Source organism: Kogia breviceps, chromosome 3 (assembly GCF_026419965.1).
Source record: "Kogia breviceps isolate mKogBre1 chromosome 3, mKogBre1 haplotype 1, whole genome shotgun sequence".
NCBI classification, from domain to species: domain Eukaryota; kingdom Metazoa; phylum Chordata; class Mammalia; order Artiodactyla; family Physeteridae; genus Kogia; species Kogia breviceps.
In genome coordinates, this window is record NC_081312.1 from 95217356 (window position 1) to 95239355 (window position 22000).

Consider the following 22000-nt stretch of genomic DNA (forward strand, 5'->3'; position numbering starts at 1 on the left):
AAGTGGACAAGTGGACAAAGACAAGTGGACAAGTGGACAAGTGGTGCTACGTAGGTCCAATGGAGTGTCACTCAGCCATGAAATCCACGTCATGAGGCTGGTAGCAGCATCCTGAGTGGATTTAGGTACGATCATCCTCAGTGAAATAAGTCCCACAAAGACAGAAACTTATGATATCACTTATCGAGGGAATGTAAAAATCGCTCCCCATGAACTGAATCCCCAAACAGAACAGTCACGCTTTTAGAAAACACACTTAGGCCTGCTTCAGGGGAAAGGTGAGGTGGGGTGACGCATAAAACTCGAGTTTGAAATGAGCACAGATACCCTTCCGAAAACCGAATATGGAATGGACACGACCTACTCCTTGCTCAATCAACTGGACTCACCAGACCCTGTTCATCGCACAAGTATCTATCCGACTAGTAAGCATCTTAAAAGCTAAGTCTTGATATCTCTGTGTAAGTGCATCAAGTGTGTGTAAAGCAGCCTAAAAACAGCAGGGAAAATCATCTCAGACCCATTCTGAGGATACATTTCCAACACAAAGAAGAAACAAGCAGGGCAAAACAGAGAGAAATTCTTCCAAAATGCGTTCAGGGACTGGCATGCAACCAGGATTGACCACATCTACAGCCCCAGCGGCAGAAGACATAAGGCTGGACACTCTTGGGGCTGAGACGATTGGTGAGGTTGGGAAAGCAAATGCAGACCCTTGAAAGGAATCCTGCGTGCTCCCCATTCCATGGGTCCCAACTCTCCAGGTTCAACGCAATCTTCCGACAGCGAAAGCACTCATTGGAAACCCAGCGTATGCTACACCGTGGGATCGGGAAAGCTTTCTGAAACTCACCTCACTTTTCATCTCCTGGTGCTCGTGTTCTCCATTCAGGCCCCCTTACTAACAATCTCCCCACTTGGAGACTCAGCGCCTTTCCATGCCTCTTTCGTACCGTCTGCAATTTGTCCGCAGGATGAACTGCAAGAGGGGGAACCAGTGAGACACTCGCTGGAGGGGTTTGGTCGGGCACATGTCACTCTCATTTCCCATCGCGAAGAAGAATTCACCAAAGGCTCAGCCTGCCACCCCGGATCGACAATAGGGCGTGAAGCCATCCAGCCGTGTTGCGTCCCACTCACAAAAAAGCGACTTGGGAAATGGAGCTCAGGGGCACTGCACTTCCCAAACCTGCAGAGTTCTAAACGATAACTATCGCCCCAAAATATATTGAGGTCAGGCTACGAAGAGGCGTTGAACGCAAGGCACAACTGCAGGAAATGGATGTCAACGGGTACATGGGAATGGCCCCGATAGCACATGAAAAGCGCCAGAACGTGGACAATGATGCGGTTGGCCAAAAAGGGCGTATGCGTTTTTTCCTGAATATATTCAGGAAAAAACGCATACGCCCTTTTTCGCCAACCAAGCAACCTGGGAGAGCAAATCAGCACTACAAAGAAATCTCTCGCCCCCCCCCCGGGGCAAAAGGGCCAGGCGAAAAAAGTCTAAAAACCAGAAAGGCAGGGCAGGCCACCGAGTCAAGGGAGCCTTGTTAAGCTGATGGGCGGGATGTCAATGGCCAACAGCCAATCTTCACAAGTGTATCCTCTTTCCCAAAACATGTAAAACACAGAACCACAGAGCATAGGGCACTTCCACACATGGGCGTTGACCTTGGGAAAATGAAAAAATCAACCAGACACAGGGACCCCAAAGTTGAGGGCTGCTGTCTTGACAAGAACCTCCACTCCGGTACACGTTTCATATCCCAGGAAAGAGCCAAGTGGACAAAGACAAGTGGACAAGTGGACAAAGACAAGTGGACAAGTGGACAAGTGGTGCTACGTAGGTCCAATGGAGTGTCACTCAGCCATGAAATCCACGTCATGAGGCTGGTAGCAGCATCCTGAGTGGATTTAGGTACGATCATCCTCAGTGAAATAAGTCCCACAAAGACAGAAACTTATGATATCACTTATCGAGGGAATGTAAAAATCGCTCCCCATGAACTGAATCCCCAAACAGAACAGAGTCACGCTTTTAGAAAACACACTTAGGCCTGCTTCAGGGGAAAGGTGAGGTGGGGTGACGCATAAAACTCGAGTTTGAAATGAGCACAGATACTCTTCCGAAAACCGAATATGGAATGGACACGACTTACTCCTTGCTCAATCAACTGGACTCACCAGACCCTGTTCATCGCACAAGTATCTATCCGACTAGTAAGCATCTTAAAAGCTAAGTCTTGATATCTTTGTGTAAGTGCATCAAGTGTGTGTAAAGCGGCCTAAAAACAGCAGGGAAAATCAGCTCAGACCCATTCTGAGGATACATTTCCAACACAAAGAAGAAACAAGCAGGGCAAAACAGAGAGAAATTCTTCCAAAATGCGTTCAGGGACTGGCATGCAACCAGGATTGACCACATCTACAGCCAAAGCGGCAGAAGACATAAGGCTGGACACTCTTGGGGCTGAGACGATTGGTGAGGTTGGGAAAGCCAATGCAGACCCTTGAAAGGAATCCTGCGTGCTCCCCATTCCATGGGTCCCAACTCTCCAGGTTCAACGCAATCTTCCGACAGCGAAAGCACTCATTGGAAACCCAGCGGATGCTACACCGTGGGATCGGGAAAGCTTTCTGAAACTCACCTCACTTTTCATCTCCTGGTGCTCGTGTTCTCCATTCAGGCCCCCTTACTAACAATCTCCCCACTTGGAGACTCAGCGCCTTTCCATGCCTCTTTCGTACCGTCTGCAATTTGTCCGCAGGATGAACTGCAAGAGGGGGAACCAATGAGAGACTCGCTGGAGGGGTTTGGTCGGGCACATGTCACTCTCATTTCCCATCGCGAAGAAGAATTCACCAAAGGCTCAGCCTGCCACCCCGGATCGACAATAGGGCGTGAAGCCATCCAGCCGTGTTGCGTCCCACTCACAAAAAAGCGACTTGGGAAATGGAGCTAAGGGGCACTGCACTTCCCAAACCTGCAGAGTTCTAAACGATAACTATCGCCCCAAAATATATTGAGGTCAGGCTACGAAGAGGCGTTGAACGCAAGGCAGAACTGCAGGAAACGGATGTCAACGGGTACATGGGAATGGCCCCGATAGCACATGAAAAGCGCCAGAACGTGGACAATGATGCGGTTGGCCAAAAAGGGCGTATGCGTTTTTTCCTGAATATATTCAGGAAAAAACGCATACGCCCTTTTTGGCCAACCAAGCAACCTGGGAGAGCAAATCAGCACTACAAAGAAATCTCTCGCCCCCCCCCCCCCGGGGCAAAAGGGCCAGGCGAAAAAAGTCTAAAAACCAGAAAGGCAGGGCAGGCCACCGAGTCAAGGGAGCCTTGTTAAGCTGATGGGCGGGATGTCAATGGCCAACAGCCAATCTTCACAAGTGTATCCTCTTTCCCAAAACATGTAAAACACAGAACCACAGAGCATAGGGCACTTCCACACATGGGCGTTGACCTTGGGAAAATGAAAAAATCAACCAGACACAGGGACCCCAAAGTTGAGGGCTGCTGTCTTGACAAGAACCTCGACTCCGGTACACGTTTCATACCCCAGGAAAGAGCCAAGTGGACAAAGACAAGTGGACAAGTGGACAAAGACAAGTGGACAAGTGGACAAGTGGTGCTACGTAGGTCCAATGGAGTGTCACTCAGCCATGAAATCCACGTCATGAGGCTGGTAGCCGCATCCTGAGTGGATTTAGGTATGATCATCCTCAGTGAAATAAGTCCCACAAAGACAGAAATTTATGATATCACTTATCGGGGGAATGTAAATATCGCTCCCCATGAACTGAATCCCCAAACAGAACAGAGTCACGCTTTTAGAAAACACACTTAGGCCTGCTTCAGGGGAAAGGTGAGGTGGGGTGACGCATAAAACTCGAGTTTGAAATGAGCACAGATACCCTTCCGAAAACCGAATATGGAATGGACACGACCTACTCCTTGCTCAATCAACTGGACTCACCAGACCCTGTTCATCGCACAAGTATCTATCCGACTAGTAAGCATCTTAAAAGCTAAGTCTTGATATCTCTGTGTAAGTGCATCAAGTGTGTGTAAAGCAGCCTAAAAACAGCAGGGAAAATCAGCTCAGACCCATTCTGAGGATACATTTCCAACACAAAGAAGAAACAAGCAGGGCAAAACAGAGAAAAATTCTTCCAAAATGCGTTCAGGGACTGGCATGCAACCAGGATTGACCACATCTACAGCCCCAGCGGCAGAAGACATAAGGCTGGACACTCTTGGGGCTGAGACGATTGGTGAGGTTGGGAAAGCAAATGCAGACCCTTGAAAGGAATCCTGCGCGCTCCCCATTCCATGGGTCCCAACTCTCCAGGTTCAACGCAATCTTCCGACAGCGAAAGCACTCATTGGAAACCCAGCGGATGCTACACCGTGGGATCGGGAAAGCTTTCTGAAACTCACCTCACTTTTCATCTCCTGGTGCTCGTGTTCTCCATTCAGGCCCCCTTACTAACAATCTCCCCACTTGGAGACTCAGCGCCTTTCCATGCCTCTTTCGTACCGTCTGCAATTTGTCCGCAGGATGAACTGCAAGAGGGGGAACCAATGAGAGACTCGCTGGAGGTGTTTGGTCGGGCACATGTCACTCTCATTTCCCATCGCGAAGAAGAATTCACCAAAGGCTCAGCCTGCCACCCCGGATCGACAATAGGGCGTGAAGCCATCCAGCCGTGTTGCGTCCCACTCACAAAAAAGCGACTTGGGAAATGGAGCTCAGGGGCACTGCACTTCCCAAACCTGCAGAGTTCTAAACGATAACTATCGCCCCCAAATATATTGAGGTCAGGCTACGAAGACGCGTTGAACGCAAGGCAGAACTGCAGGAAACGGATGTCAACGGGTACATGGGATTGGCCCCGATAGCACATGAAAAGCGCCAGAACGTGGACAATGATGCGGTTGGCCAAAAAGGGCGTATGCGTTTTTTCCTGAATATATTCAGGAAAAAACGCATACGCCCTTTTTGGCCAACCAAGCAACCTGGGAGAGCAAATCAGCACTACAAAGAAATCTCTCGCCCCCCCCCACCCGGGGCAAAAGGGCCAGGCGAAAAAAGTCTAAAAACCAGAAAGGCAGGGCAGGCCACCGAGTCAAGGGAGCCTTGTTAAGCTGATGGGCGGGATGTCAATGGCCAACAGCCAATCTTCACAAGTGTATCCTCTTTCCCAAAACATGTAAAACACAGAACCACAGAGCATAGGGCACTTCCACACATGGGCGTTGACCTTGGGAAAATGAAAAAATCAACCAGACACAGGGACCCCAAAGTTGAGGGCTGCTGTCTTGACAAGAACCTCCACTCCGGTACACGTTTCATATCCCAGGAAAGAGCCAAGTGGACAAAGACAAGTGGACAAGTGGACAAAGACAAGTGGACAAGTGGACAAGTGGTGCTACGTAGGTCCAATGGAGTGTCACTCAGCCATGAAATCCACGTCATGAGGCTGGTAGCAGCATCCTGAGTGGATTTAGGTACGATAATCCTCAGTGAAATAAGTCCCACAAAGACAGAAACTTATGATATCACTTATCGCAGGAATGTAAAAATCGCTCCCCATGAACTGAATCCCCAAACAGAACAGAGTCACGCTTTTAGAAAACACACTTAGGCCTGCTTCAGGGGAAAGGTGAGGTGGGGTGACGCATAAAACTCGAGTTTGAAATGAGCACAGATACCCTTCCGAAAACCGAATATGGAATGGACACGACCTACTCCTTGCTCAATCAACTGGACTCACCAGACCCTGTTCATCGCACAAGTATCTATGCGACTAGTAAGCATCTTAAAAGCTAAGTCTTGATATCTCTGTGTAAGTGCATCAAGTGTGTGTAAAGCCGCCTAAAAACAGCAGGGAAAATCAGCTCAGACCCATTCTGAGGATACATTTCCAACACAAAGAAGAAACAAGCAGGGCAAAACAGAGAGAAATTCTTCCAAAATGCGTTCAGGGACTGGCATGCAACCAGCATTGACCACATCTACAGCCCCAGCGGCAGAAGACATAAGGCTGGACACTCTTGGGGCTGAGACGATTGGTGAGGTTGGGAAAGCAAATGCAGACCCTTGAAAGGAATCCTGCGTGCTCCCCATTCCATGGGTCCCAACTCTCCAGGTTCAACGCAATCTTCCGACAGCGAAAGCACTCATTGGAAACCCAGCGGATGCTACACCGTGGGATCGGGAAAGCTTTCTGAAACTCACCTCACTTTTCATCTCCTGGTGCTCGTGTTCTCCATTCAGGCCCCCTTACTAACAATCTCCCCACTTGGAGACTCAGCGCCTTTCCATGCCTCTTTCGTACCGTCTGCAATTTGTCCGCAGGATGAACTGCAAGAGGGGGAACCAATGAGAGACTCGCTGGAGGGGTTTGGTCGGGCACATGTCACTCTCATTTCCCATCGCAAAGAAGAATTCACCAAAGGCTCAGCCTGCCACCCCGGATCGACAATAGGGCGTGAAGCCATTCAGCCGTGTTGCGTCCCACTCACAAAAAAGCGACTTGGGAAATGGAGCTCAGGGGCACTGCACTTCCCAAACCTGCAGAGTTCTAAACGATAACTATCGCCCCAAAATATATTGAGGTCAGGCTACGAAGAGGCGTTGAACGCAAGGCAGAACTGCAGGAAACGGATGTCAACGGGTACATGGGAATGGCCCCGATAGCACATGTAAAGCGCCAGAACGTGGACAATGATGCGGTTGGCCAAAAAGGGCGTATGCGTTTTTTCCTGAATATATTCAGGAAAAAACGCATACGCCCTTTTTGGCCCACCAAGCAACCTGGGAGAGCAAATCAGCACTACAAAGAAATCTCTCGCCCCCCCCCCCGGGGCAAAAGGGCCAGGCGAAAAAAGTCTAAAAACCAGAAAGGCAGGGCAGGCCACCGAGTCAAGGGAGCCTTGTTAAGCTGATGGGCGGGATGTCAATGGCCAACAGCCAATCTTCACAAGTGTATCCTCTTTCCCAAAACATGTAAAACACAGAACCACAGAGCATAGGGCACTTCCACACATGGGCGTTGACCTTGGGAAAATGAAAAAATCAACCAGACACAGGGACCCCAAAGTTGAGGGCTGCTGTCTTGACAAGAACCTCGACTCCGGTACACGTTTCATACCCCAGGAAAGAGCCAAGTGGACAAAGACAAGTGGACAAGTGGACAAAGACAAGTGGACAAGTGGACAAGTGGTGCTACGTAGGTCCAATGGAGTGTCACTCAGCCATGAAATCCACGTCATGAGGCTGGTAGCCGCATCCTGAGTGGATTTAGGTATGATCATCCTCAGTGAAATAAGTCCCACAAAGACAGAAATTTATGATATCACTTATCGGGGGAATGTAAATATCGCTCCCCATGAACTGAATCCCCAAACAGAACAGAGTCACGCTTTTAGAAAACACACTTAGGCCTGCTTCAGGGGAAAGGTGAGGTGGGGTGACGCATAAAACTCGAGTTTGAAATGAGCACAGATACCCTTCCGAAAACCGAATATGGAATGGACACGACCTACTCCTTGCTCAATCAACTGGACTCACCAGACCCTGTTCATCGCACAAGTATCTATCCGACTAGTAAGCATCTTAAAAGCTAAGTCTTGATATCTCTGTGTAAGTGCATCAAGTGTGTGTAAAGCAGCCTAAAAACAGCAGGGAAAATCAGCTCAGACCCATTCTGAGGATACATTTCCAACACAAAGAAGAAACAAGCAGGGCAAAACAGAGAAAAATTCTTCCAAAATGCGTTCAGGGACTGGCATGCAACCAGGATTGACCACATCTACAGCCCCAGCGGCAGAAGACATAAGGCTGGACACTCTTGGGGCTGAGACGATTGGTGAGGTTGGGAAAGCAAATGCAGACCCTTGAAAGGAATCCTGCGTGCTCCCCATTCCATGGGTCCCAACTCTCCAGGTTCAACGCAATCTTCCGACAGCGAAAGCACTCATTGGAAACCCAGCGGATGCTACACCGTGGGATCGGGAAAGCTTTCTGAAACTCACCTCACTTTTCATCTCCTGGTGCTCGTGTTCTCCATTCAGGCCCCCTTACTAACAATCTCCCCACTTGGAGACTCAGCGCCTTTCCATGCCTCTTTCGTACCGTCTGCAATTTGTCCGCAGGATGAACTGCAAGAGGGGGAACCAATGAGAGACTCGCTGGAGGTGTTTGGTCGGGCACATGTCACTCTCATTTCCCATCGCGAAGAAGAATTCACCAAAGGCTCAGCCTGCCACCCCGGATCGACAATAGGGCGTGAAGCCATCCAGCCGTGTTGCGTCCCACTCACAAAAAAGCGACTTGGGAAATGGAGCTCAGGGGCACTGCACTTCCCAAACCTGCAGAGTTCTAAACGATAACTATCGCCCCCAAATATATTGAGGTCAGGCTACGAAGACGCGTTGAACGCAAGGCAGAACTGCAGGAAACGGATGTCAACGGGTACATGGGATTGGCCCCGATAGCACATGAAAAGCGCCAGAACGTGGACAATGATGCGGTTGGCCAAAAAGGGCGTATGCGTTTTTTCCTGAATATATTCAGGAAAAAACGCATACGCCCTTTTTGGCCAACCAAGCAACCTGGGAGAGCAAATCAGCACTACAAAGAAATCTCTCGCCCCCCCCCCACCCGGGGCAAAAGGGCCAGGCGAAAAAAGTCTAAAAACCAGAAAGGCAGGGCAGGCCACCGAGTCAAGGGAGCCTTGTTAAGCTGATGGGCGGGATGTCAATGGCCAACAGCCAATCTTCACAAGTGTATCCTCTTTCCCAAAACATGTAAAACACAGAACCACAGAGCATAGGGCACTTCCACACATGGGCGTTGACCTTGGGAAAATGAAAAAATCAACCAGACACAGGGACCCCAAAGTTGAGGGCTGCTGTCTTGACAAGAACCTCCACTCCGGTACACGTTTCATATCCCAGGAAAGAGCCAAGTGGACAAAGACAAGTGGACAAGTGGACAAAGACAAGTGGACAAGTGGACAAGTGGTGCTACGTAGGTCCAATGGAGTGTCACTCAGCCATGAAATCCACGTCATGAGGCTGGTAGCAGCATCCTGAGTGGATTTAGGTACGATAATCCTCAGTGAAATAAGTCCCACAAAGACAGAAACTTATGATATCACTTATCGCAGGAATGTAAAAATCGCTCCCCATGAACTGAATCCCCAAACAGAACAGAGTCACGCTTTTAGAAAACACACTTAGGCCTGCTTCAGGGGAAAGGTGAGGTGGGGTGACGCATAAAACTCGAGTTTGAAATGAGCACAGATACCCTTCCGAAAACCGAATATGGAATGGACACGACCTACTCCTTGCTCAATCAACTGGACTCACCAGACCCTGTTCATCGCACAAGTATCTATGCGACTAGTAAGCATCTTAAAAGCTAAGTCTTGATATCTCTGTGTAAGTGCATCAAGTGTGTGTAAAGCCGCCTAAAAACAGCAGGGAAAATCAGCTCAGACCCATTCTGAGGATACATTTCCAACACAAAGAAGAAACAAGCAGGGCAAAACAGAGAGAAATTCTTCCAAAATGCGTTCAGGGACTGGCATGCAACCAGCATTGACCACATCTACAGCCCCAGCGGCAGAAGACATAAGGCTGGACACTCTTGGGGCTGAGACGATTGGTGAGGTTGGGAAAGCAAATGCAGACCCTTGAAAGGAATCCTGCGTGCTCCCCATTCCATGGGTCCCAACTCTCCAGGTTCAACGCAATCTTCCGACAGCGAAAGCACTCATTGGAAACCCAGCGGATGCTACACCGTGGGATCGGGAAAGCTTTCTGAAACTCACCTCACTTTTCATCTCCTGGTGCTCGTGTTCTCCATTCAGGCCCCCTTACTAACAATCTCCCCACTTGGAGACTCAGCGCCTTTCCATGCCTCTTTCGTACCGTCTGCAATTTGTCCGCAGGATGAACTGCAAGAGGGGGAACCAATGAGAGACTCGCTGGAGGGGTTTGGTCGGGCACATGTCACTCTCATTTCCCATCGCAAAGAAGAATTCACCAAAGGCTCAGCCTGCCACCCCGGATCGACAATAGGGCGTGAAGCCATTCAGCCGTGTTGCGTCCCACTCACAAAAAAGCGACTTGGGAAATGGAGCTCAGGGGCACTGCACTTCCCAAACCTGCAGAGTTCTAAACGATAACTATCGCCCCAAAATATATTGAGGTCAGGCTACGAAGAGGCATTGAACGCAAGGCAGAACTGCAGGAAACGGATGTCAACGGGTACATGGGAATGGCCCCGATAGCACATGTAAAGCGCCAGAACGTGGACAATGATGCGGTTGGCCAAAAAGGGCGTATGCGTTTTTTCCTGAATATATTCAGGAAAAAACGCATACGCCCTTTTTGGCCCACCAAGCAACCTGGGAGAGCAAATCAGCACTACAAAGAAATCTCTCGCCCCCCCCCCCCGGGGCAAAAGGGCCAGGCGAAAAAAGTCTAAAAACCAGAAAGGCAGGGCAGGCCACCGAGTCAAGGGAGCCTTGTTAAGCTGATGGGCGGGATGTCAATGGCCAACAGCCAATCTTCACAAGTGTATCCTCTTTCCCAAAACATGTTAAACACAGAACCACAGAGCATAGGGCACTTCCACACATGGGCGTTGACCTTGGGAAAATGAAAAAATCAACCAGACACAGGGACCCCAAAGTTGAGGGCTGCTGTCTTGACAAGAACCTCCACTCCGATACACGTTTCATATCCCAGGAAAGAGCCAAGTGGACAAAGACAAGTGGACAAGTGGACAAAGACAAGTGGACAAGTGGACAAGTGGTGCTACGTAGGTCCAATGGAGTGTCACTCAGCCATGAAATCCACGTCATGAGGCTGGTAGCAGCATCCTGAGTGGATTTAGGTACGATCATCCTCAGTGAAATAAGTCCCACAAAGACAGAAACTTATGATATCACTTATCGAGGGAATGTAGAAATCGCTCCCCATGAACTGAATCCCCAAACAGAACAGTCACGCTTTTAGAAAACACACTTAGGCCTGCTTCAGGGGAAAGGTGAGGTGGGGTGACGCATAAAACTCGAGTTTGAAATGAGCACAGATACCCTTCCGAAAACCGAATATGGAATGGACACGACCTACTCCTTGCTCAATCAACTGGACTCACCAGACCCTGTTCATCGCACAAGTATCTATCCGACTAGTAAGCATCTTAAAAGCTAAGTCTTGATATCTCTGTGGAAGTGCATCAAGTGTGTGTAAAGCAGCCTAAAAACAGCAGGGAAAATCATCTCAGACCCATTCTGAGGATACATTTCCAACACAAAGAAGAAACAAGCAGGGCAAAACAGAGAGAAATTCTTCCAAAATGCGTTCAGGGACTGGCATGCAACCAGGATTGACCACATCTACAGCCCCAGCGGCAGAAGACATAAGGCTGGACACTCTTGGGGCTGAGACGATTGGTGAGGTTGGGAAAGCAAATGCAGACCCTTGAAAGGAATCCTGCGTGCTCCCCATTCCATGGGTCCCAACTCTCCAGGTTCAACGCAATCTTCCGACAGCGAAAGCACTCATTGGAAACCCAGCGTATGCTACACCGTGGGATCGGGAAAGCTTTCTGAAACTCACCTCACTTTTCATCTCCTGGTGCTCGTGTTCTCCATTCAGGCCCCCTTACTAACAATCTCCCCACTTGGAGACTCAGCGCCTTTCCATGCCTCTTTCGTACCGTCTGCAATTTGTCCGCAGGATGAACTGCAAGAGGGGGAACCAGTGAGACACTCGCTGGAGGGGTTTGGTCGGGCACATGTCACTCTCATTTCCCATCGCGAAGAAGAATTCACCAAAGGCTCAGCTTGCCACCCCGGATCGACAATAGGGCGTGAAGCCATCCAGCCGTGTTGCGTCCCACTCACAAAAAAGCGACTTGGGAAATGGAGCTCAGGGGCACTGCACTTCCCAAACCTGCAGAGTTCTAAACGATAACTATCGCCCCAAAATATATTGAGGTCAGGCTACGAAGAGGCGTTGAACGCAAGGCACAACTGCAGGAAATGGATGTCAACGGGTACATGGGAATGGCCCCGATAGCACATGAAAAGCGCCAGAACGTGGACAATGATGCGGTTGGCCAAAAAGGGCGTATGCGTTTTTTCCTGAATATATTCAGGAAAAAACGCATACGCCCTTTTTGGGCAACCAAGCAACCTGGGAGAGCAAATCAGCACTACAAAGAAATCTCTCGCCCCCCCCCCCGGGGCAAAAGGGCCAGGCGAAAAAAGTCTAAAAACCAGAAAGGCAGGGCAGGCCACCGAGTCAAGGGAGCCTTGTTAAGCTGATGGGCGGGATGTCAATGGCCAACAGCCAATCTTCACAAGTGTATCCTCTTTCCCAAAACATGTAAAACACAGAACCACAGAGCATAGGGCACTTCCACACATGGGCGTTGACCTTGGGAAAATGAAAAAATCAACAAGACACAGGGACCCCAAAGTTGAGGGCTGCTGTCTTGACAAGAACCTCCACTCCGGTACACGTTTCATATCCCAGGAAAGAGCCAAGTGGACAAAGACAAGTGGACAAGTGGACAAAGACAAGTGGACAAGTGGACAAGTGGTGCTACGTAGGTCCAATGGAGTGTCACTCAGCCATGAAATCCACGTCATGAGGCTGGTAGCAGCATCCTGAGTGGATTTAGGTACGATCATCCTCAGTGAAATAAGTCCCACAAAGACAGAAACTTATGATATCACTTATCGAGGGAATGTAAAAATCGCTCCCCATGAACTGAATCCCCAAACAGAACAGAGTCACGCTTTTAGAAAACACACTTAGGCCTGCTTCAGGGGAAAGGTGAGGTGGGGTGACGCATAAAACTCGAGTTTGAAATGAGCACAGATACTCTTCCGAAAACCGAATATGGAATGGACACGACTTACTCCTTGCTCAATCAACTGGACTCACCAGACCCTGTTCATCGCACAAGTATCTATCCGACTAGTAAGCATCTTAAAAGCTAAGTCTTGATATCTTTGTGTAAGTGCATCAAGTGTGTGTAAAGCGGCCTAAAAACAGCAGGGAAAATCAGCTCAGACCCATTCTGAGGATACATTTCCAACACAAAGAAGAAACAAGCAGGGCAAAACAGAGAGAAATTCTTCCAAAATGCGTTCAGGGACTGGCATGCAACCAGGATTGACCACATCTACAGCCAAAGCGGCAGAAGACATAAGGCTGGACACTCTTGGGGCTGAGACGATTGGTGAGGTTGGGAAAGCCAATGCAGACCCTTGAAAGGAATCCTGCGTGCTCCCCATTCCATGGGTCCCAACTCTCCAGGTTCAACGCAATCTTCCGACAGCGAAAGCACTCATTGGAAACCCAGCGGATGCTACACCGTGGGATCGGGAAAGCTTTCTGAAACTCACCTCACTTTTCATCTCCTGGTGCTCGTGTTCTCCATTCAGGCCCCCTTACTAACAATCTCCCCACTTGGAGACTCAGCGCCTTTCCATGCCTCTTTCGTACCGTCTGCAATTTGTCCGCAGGATGAACTGCAAGAGGGGGAACCAATGAGAGACTCGCTGGAGGGGTTTGGTCGGGCACATGTCACTCTCATTTCCCATCGCGAAGAAGAATTCACCAAAGGCTCAGCCTGCCACCCCGGATCGACAATAGGGCGTGAAGCCATCCAGCCGTGTTGCGTCCCACTCACAAAAAAGCGACTTGGGAAATGGAGCTAAGGGGCACTGCACTTCCCAAACCTGCAGAGTTCTAAACGATAACTATCGCCCCAAAATATATTGAGGTCAGGCTACGAAGAGGCGTTGAACGCAAGGCAGAACTGCAGGAAACGGATGTCAACGGGTACATGGGAATGGCCCCGATAGCACATGAAAAGCGCCAGAACGTGGACAATGATGCGGTTGGCCAAAAAGGGCGTATGCGTTTTTTCCTGAATATATTCAGGAAAAAACGCATACGCCCTTTTTGGCCAACCAAGCAACCTGGGAGAGCAAATCAGCACTACAAAGAAATCTCTCGCCCCCCCCCCCGGGGCAAAAGGGCCAGGCGAAAAAAGTCTAAAAACCAGAAAGGCAGGGCAGGCCACCGAGTCAAGGGAGCCTTGTTAAGCTGATGGGCGGGATGTCAATGGCCAACAGCCAATCTTCACAAGTGTATCCTCTTTCCCAAAACATGTAAAACACAGAACCACAGAGCATAGGGCACTTCCACACATGGGCGTTGACCTTGGGAAAATGAAAAAATCAACCAGACACAGGGACCCCAAAGTTGAGGGCTGCTGTCTTGACAAGAACCTCGACTCCGGTACACGTTTCATACCCCAGGAAAGAGCCAAGTGGACAAAGACAAGTGGACAAGTGGACAAAGACAAGTGGACAAGTGGACAAGTGGTGCTACGTAGGTCCAATGGAGTGTCACTCAGCCATGAAATCCACGTCATGAGGCTGGTAGCCGCATCCTGAGTGGATTTAGGTATGATCATCCTCAGTGAAATAAGTCCCACAAAGACAGAAATTTATGATATCACTTATCGGGGGAATGTAAATATCGCTCCCCATGAACTGAATCCCCAAACAGAACAGAGTCACGCTTTTAGAAAACACACTTAGGCCTGCTTCAGGGGAAAGGTGAGGTGGGGTGACGCATAAAACTCGAGTTTGAAATGAGCACAGATACCCTTCCGAAAACCGAATATGGAATGGACACGACCTACTCCTTGCTCAATCAACTGGACTCACCAGACCCTGTTCATCGCACAAGTATCTATCCGACTAGTAAGCATCTTAAAAGCTAAGTCTTGATATCTCTGTGTAAGTGCATCAAGTGTGTGTAAAGCAGCCTAAAAACAGCAGGGAAAATCAGCTCAGACCCATTCTGAGGATACATTTCCAACACAAAGAAGAAACAAGCAGGGCAAAACAGAGAAAAATTCTTCCAAAATGCGTTCAGGGACTGGCATGCAACCAGGATTGACCACATCTACAGCCCCAGCGGCAGAAGACATAAGGCTGGACACTCTTGGGGCTGAGACGATTGGTGAGGTTGGGAAAGCAAATGCAGACCCTTGAAAGGAATCCTGCGTGCTCCCCATTCCATGGGTCCCAACTCTCCAGGTTCAACGCAATCTTCCGACAGCGAAAGCACTCATTGGAAACCCAGCGGATGCTACACCGTGGGATCGGGAAAGCTTTCTGAAACTCACCTCACTTTTCATCTCCTGGTGCTCGTGTTCTCCATTCAGGCCCCCTTACTAACAATCTCCCCACTTGGAGACTCAGCGCCTTTCCATGCCTCTTTCGTACCGTCTGCAATTTGTCCGCAGGATGAACTGCAAGAGGGGGAACCAATGAGAGACTCGCTGGAGGTGTTTGGTCGGGCACATGTCACTCTCATTTCCCATCGCGAAGAAGAATTCACCAAAGGCTCAGCCTGCCACCCCGGATCGACAATAGGGCGTGAAGCCATCCAGCCGTGTTGCGTCCCACTCACAAAAAAGCGACTTGGGAAATGGAGCTCAGGGGCACTGCACTTCCCAAACCTGCAGAGTTCGAAACGATAACTATCGCCCCCAAATATATTGAGGTCAGGCTACGAAGACGCGTTGAACGCAAGGCAGAACTGCAGGAAACGGATGTCAACGGGTACATGGGATTGGCCCCGATAGCACATGAAAAGCGCCAGAACGTGGACAATGATGCGGTTGGCCAAAAAGGGCGTATGCGTTTTTTCCTGAATATATTCAGGAAAAAACGCATACGCCCTTTTTGGCCAACCAAGCAACCTGGGAGAGCAAATCAGCACTACAAAGAAATCTCTCGCCCCCCCCCACCCGGGGCAAAAGGGCCAGGCGAAAAAAGTTTAAAAACCAGAAAGGCAGGGCAGGCCACCGAGTCAAGGGAGCCTTGTTAAGCTGATGGGCGGGATGTCAATGGCCAACAGCCAATCTTCACAAGTGTATCCTCTTTCCCAAAACATGTAAAACACAGAACCACAGAGCATAGGGCACTTCCACACATGGGCGTTGACCTTGGGAAAATGAAAAAATCAACCAGACACAGGGACCCCAAAGTTGAGGGCTGCTGTCTTGACAAGAACCTCCACTCCGGTACACGTTTCATATCCCAGGAAAGAGCCAAGTGGACAAAGACAAGTGGACAAGTGGACAAAGACAAGTGGACAAGTGGACAAGTGGTGCTACGTAGGTCCAATGGAGTGTCACTCAGCCATGAAATCCACGTCATGAGGCTGGTAGCAGCATCCTGAGTGGATTTAGGTACGATAATCCTCAGTGAAATAAGTCCCACAAAGACAGAAACTTATGATATCACTTATCGCAGGAATGTAAAAATCGCTCCCCATGAACTGAATCCCCAAACAGAACAGAGTCACGCTTTTAGAAAACACACTTAGGCCTGCTTCAGGGGAAAGGTGAGGTGGGGTGACGCATAAAACTCGAGTTTGAAATGAGCACAGATACCCTTCCGAAAACCGAATATGGAATGGACACGACCTACTCCTTGCTCAATCAACTGGACTCACCAGACCCTGTTCATCGCACAAGTATCTATGCGACTAGTAAGCATCTTAAAAGCTAAGTCTTGATATCTCTGTGTAAGTGCATCAAGTGTGTGTAAAGCCGCCTAAAAACAGCAGGGAAAATCAGCTCAGACCCATTCTGAGGATACATTTCCAACACAAAGAAGAAACAAGCAGGGCAAAACAGAGAGAAATTCTTCCAAAATGCGTTCAGGGACTGGCATGCAACCAGCATTGACCACATCTACAGCCCCAGCGGCAGAAGACATAAGGCTGGACACTCTTGGGGCTGAGACGATTGGTGAGGTTGGGAAAGCAAATGCAGACCCTTGAAAGGAATCCTGCGTGCTCCCCATTCCATGGGTCCCAACTCTCCAGGTTCAACGCAATCTTCCGACAGCGAAAGCACTCATTGGAAACCCAGCGGATGCTACACCGTGGGATCGGGAAAGCTTTCTGAAACTCACCTCACTTTTCATCTCCTGGTGCTCGTGTTCTCCATTCAGGCCCCCTTACTAACAATCTCCCCACTTGGAGACTCAGCGCCTTTCCATGCCTCTTTCGTACCGTCTGCAATTTGTCCGCAGGATGAACTGCAAGAGGGGGAACCAATGAGAGACTCGCTGGAGGGGTTTGGTCGGGCACATGTCACTCTCATTTCCCATCGCAAAGAAGAATTCACCAAAGGCTCAGCCTGCCACCCCGGATCGACAATAGGGCGTGAAGCCATTCAGCCGTGTTGCGTCCCACTCACAAAAAAGCGACTTGGGAAATGGAGCTCAGGGGCACTGCACTTCCCAAACCTGCAGAGTTCTAAACGATAACTATCGCCCCAAAATATATTGAGGTCAGGCTACGAAGAGGCATTGAACGCAAGGCAGAACTGCAGGAAACGGATGTCAACGGGTACATGGGAATGGCCCCGATAGCACATGTAAAGCGCCAGAACGTGGACAATGATGCGGTTGGCCAAAAAGGGCGTATGCGTTTGTTCCTGAATATATTCAGGAAAAAACGCATACGCCCTTTTTGGCCCACCAAGCAACCTGGGAGAGCAAATCAGCACTACAAAGAAATCTCTCGCCCCCCCCCCCCGGGGCAAAAGGGCCAGGCGAAAAAAGTCTAAAAACCAGAAAGGCAGGGCAGGCCACCGAGTCAAGGGAGCCTTGTTAAGCTGATGGGCGGGATGTCAATGGCCAACAGCCAATCTTCACAAGTGTATCCTCTTTCCCAAAACATGTAAAACACAGAACCACAGAGCATAGGGCACTTCCACACATGGGCGTTGACCTTGGGAAAATGAAAAAATCAACCAGACACAGGGACCCCAAAGTTGAGGGCTGCTGTCTTGACAAGAACCTCCACTCCGATACACGTTTCATATCCCAGGAAAGAGCCAAGTGGACAAAGACAAGTGGACAAGTGGACAAAGACAAGTGGACAAGTGGACAAGTGGTGCTACGTAGGTCCAATGGAGTGTCACTCAGCCATGAAATCCACGTCATGAGGCTGGTAGCAGCATCCTGAGTGGATTTAGGTACGATCATCCTCAGTGAAATAAGTCCCACAAAGACAGAAACTTATGATATCACTTATCGAGGGAATGTAAAAATCGCTCCCCATGAACTGAATCCCCAAACAGAACAGAGTCACGCTTTTAGAAAACACACTTAGGCCTGCTTCAGGGGAAAGGTGAGGTGGGGTGATGCATAAAACTCGAGTTTGAAATGAGCACAGATACCCTTCCGAAAACCGAATATGGAATGGACACGACCTACTCCTTGCTCAATCAACTGGACTCACCAGACCCTGTTCATCGCACAAGTATCTATCCGACTAGTAAGCATCTTAAAAGCTAAGTCTTGATATCTCTGTGTAAGTGCATCAAGTGTGTGTAAAGCGGCCTAAAAACAGCAGGGAAAATCAGCTCAGACCCATTCTGAGGATACATTTCCAACACAAAGAAGAAACAAGCAGGGCAAAACAGAGAGAAATTCTTCCAAAATGCGTTCAGGGACTGGCATGCAACCAGGATTGACCACATCTACAGCCCCAGCGGCAGAAGACATAAGGCTGGACACTCTTGGGGCTGAGACGATTGGTGAGGTTGGGAAAGCAAATGCAGACCCTTGAAAGGAATCCTGCGTGCTCCCCATTCCATGGGTCCCAACTCTCCAGGTTCAACGCAATCTTCCGACAGCGAAAGCACTCATTGGAAACCCAGCGGATGCTACACCGTGGGATCGGGAAAGCTTTCTGAAACTCACCTCACTTTTCATCTCCTGGTGCTCGTGTTCTCCATTCAGGCCCCCTTACTAACAATCTCCCCACTTGGAGACTCAGCGCCTTTCCATGCCTCTTTCGAACCGTCTGCAATTTGTCCGCAGGATGAACTGCAAGAGGGGGAACCAATGAGACACTCGCTGGAGGTGTTTGGTCGGGCACATGTCACTCTCATTTCCCATCGCGAAGAAGAATTCACCAAAGGCTCAGCCTGCCACCCCGGATCGACAATAGGGCGTGAAGCCATCCAGCCGTGTTGCGTCCCACTCACAAAAAAGCGACTTGGGAAATGGAGGTCAGGGGCACTGCACTTCCCAAACCTGCAGAGTTCTAAACGATAACTATCGCCCCCAAATATATTGAGGTCAGGCTACGAAGAGGCGTTGAACGCAAGGCAGAACTGCAGGAAACGGATGTCAACGGGTACATGGGAATGGCCCCGATAGCACATGCAAAGCGCCAGAACGTGGACAATGATGCGGTTGGCCAAAAAGGGCGTATGCGTTTTTTCCTGAATATATTCAGGAAAAAACGCATACGCCCTTTTTCGCCAACCAAGCAACCTGGGAGAGCAAATCAGCACTACAAAGAAATCTCTCCCCCCCCCCCGGGGCAAAAGGGCCAGGCGAAAAAAGTCTAAAAACCAGAAAGGCAGGGCAGGCCACCGAGTAAAGGGAGCCTTGTTAAGCTGATGGGCGGGATGTCAATGGCCAACAGCCAATCTTCTCAAGTGTATCCTCTTTCCGAAAACATGTAAAACACAGAACCACAGAGCATAGGGCACTTCCACACATGGGCGTTGACCTTGGGAAAATGAAAAAATCAACCAGACACAGGGACCCCAAAGTTGAGGGCTGCTGTCTTGACAAGAACCTCGACTCCGGTACACGTTTCATATCCCAGGAAAGAGCCAAGTGGACAAAGACAAGTGGACAAGTGGACAAAGACAAGTGGACAAGTGGACAAGTGGTGCTACGTAGGTCCAATGGAGTGTCACTCAGCCATGAAATCCACGTCATGAGGCTGGTAGCAGCATCCTGAGTGGATTTAGGTACGATCATCCTCAGTGAAATAAGTCGCACAAAGACAGAAACTTATGATATCACTTATCGAGGGAATGTAAAAATCGCTCCCCATGAACTGAATCCCCAAACAGAACAGAGTCACGCTTTTAGAAAACACACTTAGGCCTGCTTCAGGGGAAAGGTGAGGTGGGGTGACGCATAAAACTCGAGTTTGAAATGAGCACAGATACCCTTCCGAAAACCGAATATGGAATGGACACGACCTACTCCTTGCTCAATCAACTGGACTCACCAGACCCTGTTCATCGCACAAGTATCTATCCGACTAGTAAGCATCTTAAAAGCTAAGTCTTGATATCTCTGTGTAAGTGCATCAAGTGTGTGTAAAGCGGCTTAAAAACAGCAGGGAAAATCAGCTCAGACCCATTCTGAGGATACATTTCCAACACAAAGAAGAAACAAGCAGGGCAAAACAGAGAGAAATTCTTCCAAAATGCGTTCAGGGACTGGCATGCAACCAGGATTGACCACATCTACAGCCCCAGCGGCAGAAGACATAAGGCTGGACACTCTTGGGGCTGAGACGATTGGTGAGGTTGGGAAAGCAAATGCAGACCCTTGAAAGGAATCCTGCGTGCTCCCCATTCCATGGGTCCCAACTCTCCAGGTTCAACGCAATCTTCCGACAGCGAAAGCACTCATTGGAAACCCAGCGGATGCTACACCGTGGGATCGGGAAAGCTTTCTGAAACTCACCTCACTTTTCATCTCCTGGTGCTCGTGTTCTCCATTCAGGCCCCCTTACTAACAATCTCCCCACTTGGAGACTCAGCGCCTTTCCATGCCTCTTTCGAACCGTCTGCAATTTGTCCGCAGGATGAACTGCAAGAGGGGGAACCAATGAGACACTCGCTGGAGGTGTTTGGTCGGGCACATGTCACTCTCATTTCCCATCGCGAAGAAGAATTCACCAAAGGCTCAGCCTGCCACCCCGGATCGACAATAGGGCGTGAAGCCATCCAGCCGTCTTGCGTCCCACTCACAAAAAAGCGACTTGGGAAATGGAGCTCAGGGGCACTGCACTTCCCAAACCTGCAGAGTTCTAAACGATAACTATCGCCCCAAAATATATTGAGGTCAGGCTACGAAGAGGCGTTGAACGCAAGGCAGAACTGCAGGAAACGGATGTCAACGGGTACATGGGAATGGCCCCGATAGCACATGCAAAGCGCCAGAACGTGGACAATGATGCGGTTGGCCAAAAAGGGCGTATGCGTTTTTTCCTGAATATATTCAGGAAAAAACGCATACGCCCTTTTTGGCCAACCAAGCAACCTGGGAGAGCAAATCAGCACTACAAAGAAATCTCTCGCCCCCCCCCCCCCCGGGGCAAAAGGACCAGGCGAAAAAAGTCTAAAAACCAGAAAGGCAGGGCAGGCCACCGAGTCAAGGGAGCCTTGTTAAGCTGATGGGCGGGATGTCAATGGCCAACAGCCAATCTTCAGAAGTGTATCCTCTTTCCCAAAACATGTAAAACACAGAACCACAGAGCATAGGGCACTTCCACACATGGGCGTTGACCTTGGGAAAATGAAAAAATGAAGCAGACACAGGGACCCCAAAGTTGAGGGCTGCTGTCTTGACAAGAACCTCGACTCCGGTACACGTTTCATATCCCAGGAAAGAGCCAAGTGGACAAAGACAAGTGGACAAGTGGACAAAGACAAGTGGACAAGTGGACAAGTGGTGCTACGTAGGTCCAATGGAGTGTCACTCAGCCATGAAATCCACGTCATGAGGCTGGTAGCAGCATCCTGAGTGGATTTAGGTACGATCATCCTCAGTGAAATAAGTCGCACAAAGACAGAAACTTATGATATCACTTATCGAGGGAATGTAAAAATCGCTCCCAATGAACTGAATCCCCAAACAGAACAGAGTCACGCTTTTAGAAAACACACTTAGGCCTGCTTCAGGGGAAAGGTGAGGTGGGGTGACGCATAAAACTCGAGTTTGAAATGAGCACAGATACCCTTCCGAAAACCGAATATGGAATGGACACGACCTACTCCTTGCTCAATCAACTGGACTCACCAGACCCTGTTCAT